Source organism: Phascolarctos cinereus, unplaced genomic scaffold (assembly GCF_003287225.1).
Source record: "Phascolarctos cinereus isolate Bilbo 61053 unplaced genomic scaffold, phaCin_HiC Scaffold_4;HRSCAF=312, whole genome shotgun sequence".
Lineage (NCBI taxonomy): Eukaryota > Metazoa > Chordata > Mammalia > Diprotodontia > Phascolarctidae > Phascolarctos > Phascolarctos cinereus.
Genome location: NW_027555847.1, coordinates 100,865,220 through 100,869,812, shown reverse-complemented (window position 1 = coordinate 100,869,812; position 4,593 = coordinate 100,865,220). Strand labels below are relative to the sequence as shown.

At 40.2% G+C, this 4,593-nt stretch overlaps 1 pseudogene; it reads right to left on the bottom strand.

The window, feature by feature from the left end:
- Window positions 1-1,470: 1,470 nt before the first annotated feature.
- On the bottom strand, window positions 1,471-3,873 carry LOC110219082 (DNA replication licensing factor MCM7-like; annotated as a pseudogene).
- Window positions 3,874-4,593: the final 720 nt, after the last annotated feature.

Below are 4,593 nucleotides of genomic sequence, written 5' to 3'. Positions count from 1 at the left end.
AAAAACATGTTTAAAAAAATGTTTTCACATGCTACTGGGAAATAAGAAATACAGGCAATGGGGTATAGAAGTCTATCTTGCTCTACAAGAAAATGGAAGGGGAAGGGGATAAGAGAAGGGGGGAGAGATAGAAGAGAGGATAGACTAGGGGAAGGGTTATTCAGAATGCATGCCATCTTGGGGTGGGGGAGGGGTGAGATGGGGCGAAAATTTGGAACTCAAAATCTTGTGGAAGTGAATGTTAAAAAGTAAAAATAAATAAATTTATATTAAAAAAAGAAAAAAAATATCAAAACAAGCTTTCACCATGAAAATGAATATGAAAGACACCATAACATGGCTTTCAACATGAAAAATATATTTATAGTCTAAAAGAAGGAAATCATTTTGAGTATGAAAGACCCCATGACACAGTGGAATAGTGGGGATTATGGGTGGCTAGTGGGAAGACTAAATGTAGAGTAAAAAAGAGTAAATATAGAGCTGAATGCAAATCTTACTTCTGATGATTATTCTCTTTGTGACCTTGGATATGTCATTTAACTTTCCTGGACCCGAGTGTCTTCATACATAAGAGGGGATTGGACTAGCTTGTCTCCAAGGTGCCTTCAAGCTCCAGAGTTACCATCCCCTTATACTAAATGAACTGAAAGAGAATAAAGAAGATGAAATATTGATTTGATGAATATTGAGAGGTAATAGGTCATATAAACCTGCTGCCAAAATCTAGGCATAAGAATGGGGACTAGCCCCGAGATTCTATTGGTATAGGAAACTCTCAGGGGGGAAAGTACCTCTACCAGTAAAAGTCCCATGACTTCTTATAGTCTGAAAAAGTTGTTTAGAACCCTGAGAGGTCAAATGACTTGTATAGAGTCACACGTATGTTTGAGAGAGAATCTCCACATCTGGGAGTTTCATTGATGAAATCACAGGTCCAGCCACTATGCAATCTCTAAATAGAAATCCTTTATTTATCTGTCTGTCTGTCTATCTGTCTCTCTGTCTGTTGATTATTTATCCTCTATCTTTCCTCTATCAATCATTTACATACCTTCTATTATCTTCATAGCTATTGTCTATCATTTATCTATCAATCATTTATCAAATATTTCTAAAAAATTGCTGAGGCCTTTGAATGTAAATTGGACTAGGAATAAATCTTCAGATAATTCCTGTAAAGACCATCCCTGGAAAGGATATTTAATATCCAAATCAATGTTGAATCTGGCAAGACTAGCTTTAAAAATCTGAATCGTTAAAAAAGTATTTGGAGTAAATGGTTTTTTTTTTTAATTTTCCTTCAAGCAAGAATTCCAGAACACTATTAGCAATGAGAACAAATAGACTTGCTTTGTAGCAGGTTTAAGCTCCCCTCTGACCTAGGAAGAGAAAAAAGGAATTCTCTGCACTCAAATATTAGGTCCAGAAAATGAGAGGAGTAGGGGCTCTGTTCAGTGTTCCCCAAGATTAGACAAATATGATCCATGTTCTGGAAGCATTGACCTGCAACACATCAAGTTCCTTATATTTATCTAGGGCAGCCTGGAATTGTGCAGATGTGAAGCCTCCAAACATATAGCACTGTTCAGTCCCTGAAAAACAGATGCGTTGGCAACCTGGGCCCATAGGAATGAGCTCCCACTCTGTGGCAAAGACTATATCTGCTGGTAACTGGGTCCTTGTTTCTTGACCTTTATCCCCAACAGTGAGTCTTTAGACATCTCTATTAGTTTTATGGTCTTATTCACATCTTCCTTTTCCACACTCTCTACCATACAGTTGGGCCAAAGCAGTGGAAAGACAGCAGTGAGCAAGGTCGTAGCAGAGGTGTAGTGGCATCTTTACTGCCCCAGCCCTCACATCTCTTGTCCACATAGACATCTGTGATATACTCAGCCAAAGACTCAGCCTCTGCAGGTGATTCCTCCCGGCACATGGCAATGTAATATCCCTTACCTGGAATACTTTCACTCTTCCACGCTGACTGCTGACCTCCCTGTCTTCACTTAAGTCTCAACTAAAACCCTATCTTCTATGAGAAGCCTTCCCTCTCTTAATTATTCCCCTTTAATCTTGTATATAGTTTGTTTTGTATATATTTGTTTGCATGTTGTATCCCTGAGGGCAGAGACTATCTTTTACCTCTTTTTGTATCCTCAGTGTGTGGCACAGTGCCTGGCAGATAGCCGACACTTAATAAATGTTTATCAATTGATCAATCATAGGTTTCACTTCCACTGGCTCATCCTGTCTGGGAGGCTACCTACCATGTTGGTGCACACGTGTAATGTCCTTGACCAAACGGCACTGTTTCTGTCAGGGTAGTTACAAAAGACCCAGAGCAGATCAGATAGGGACAGGAGATCATCAAGAAGCTATATGTTCTGATTCAGGCTGCAGTGAGGTCTAGATCATCGTTAAGCTGGGTGAGCAGTAGCTAAGGTAAAGCATCAAACATTAGTTTTGATAAGGATGGCTAATTTGGATACAGAAACAGTTTGCTGCTCCCTCACTGTACCAATTGTTATGCAATCAAACTCTGCCATCTTGTCAAACTCATTGTTATAATGCATATCCTTGTCAGCTAGTACCAGGGCATCTCTCTCCAAGTTCAGCTCCTTGATCACTGCATCCTGAAACACTCCTACAGTTAGTCCCACACCTAATGACTTCCAGCCTATTGTATACTGGTTTGGAGAGTGGAGCAGAATATCAGTATGAGAGGTGCTGAGACTCAGTCACACCAAGATCCCCTATCATACAGATGTTTCCTCAGATCTTCATACCCCAGGAGAACTAGTCTACTCCACCAGCAAAAAGAAGGAGCAATACCTTCTTTTCACCCTCATGGCCACATATCTCAGTGGCAACTGAAACTGTGAGCTTTTCATGGAAATCCTTTTCTGCAGTTTGTTTCAGTTCTCTTGCTAATCTCCCCAAAACCAGCTTTATCATCTTCACTCTTCCCAATGTGATGTGCTTCCAAACAAGTTTCTGGCAGCAGGGCCTGTCAAAATCCAATATTCACCATTGGCAGAAAATGCCAGAGATAGCACTGCCATCTCTGCCACATTTGCCAGGCTAGGCCAACCATGTGTTCTCTCCTACCAACACTGTGATACTATGAAGATGTTCCTAATAGGTACCTATGCCTGCTCACTATATTCCTGCATTTTCAATTCCTAGAACTTGATGAATTTTGGAACCATGTAATTAGAACCATCCTCTTGAGCAGTTGATTGGACACTCCTGGCCTAGGCACATAATCAGAGGCATGAAAGTAGGAGACTGGATTGCTTGGCAAGTCTCAGTCCCACACCAATCACAGGTGTATGTAGCAACTATCATCCTGGTTTTAACCTCAGAGACAAAGGTGACAATTCTGTGGGCAGCAACCAACTTTCCTAGGGAAACAACCCATGTTTCTCAAATCATCCATGGTTTGCTGCTGCTTGGGCTTCAGAAATAGTGTTCAAATCTACACATGAGGTCAGAGGGATATTGATTCTAGGGACTAATGGTTGCTCCAAGGTCCTGGCTCCAATGCTCTATCATTAGCCAATATTAAATATATACATCTAAGACATCTTCATTCACTGCCTCCTTTTCTTTGTACTGTGGTAGCAGCTTCTACACAGCATCAGTAAAGAGCTAGGTATAGTGCTTGATATTTTCAGAAATTGAGTCCACCAGCACAGGGTCCACCTTGTAAACCAGCTTCACATACAGAGCCCTTTGCTGCCTGTGAGCCAAATCTGTTATTTGGACCTCATACTTAAGTTGTTTCTTGCCAAACTCATCATCCTGATAAAACTTCTGTGGAAACCTTTTAGCTTTCTCTTTTTTGGCTACATAGTCAATAGGAGCCATCTGTACTGGATGGAGGAGAAGGGGTACTGTCCTGAGGGGACCTGCTGGGCTGCAGTGTTGATGATGCCTTGAAAGGAGATGAAGGAGAAGATGTAGAGTGCAAAAAACCCAGGCAGCAAGCCTGGAGTAAATTTCATAGAAAACTAGCACAACAATGGTGCTATGATATTAAATTATCATAAGTCCCAAGAGGGGAGTTATTATAAATGTTTTTCAGGTCCTGCAACACTCTAGAAGGATTGTTAAAATCTGTGATGGTCACAGTGGGTGGAGGATAGACTTAAGAAAGGGATTACACATATATGTCACACAGGATTAGAAAATAATATTTTAAGTGCTTCTTCAGGCTAGTAAAAGTCCGGTGGAGTTATGATTTGCAAATCTCTCAAGTGATGAATGGGGGATTGGAGTTAGATTCAGAATGACAGAAATATTGGTAAGGCAATTTTGATTGGTATATCAAACGATCATAGGAGAACACTGAAGTACCAAAATCTTTGACCTAATTTACAAATACCCAATGGTTACTTTCGTAGACAGATAAAGGCTGTAAACGGGCTTGGGGATTAGAGAGATAAATAGATAAAAATGATTTATAAGTTAACATACACCAAAAGAAAGAGGAAAAGGGAGGGAGGATTAGGAAATGACTGTATTAAAATATTGAAAAAATGAGGTAGAAAAAGAGGAGAACATGAGTCACTCCAAAGTAACACTTCT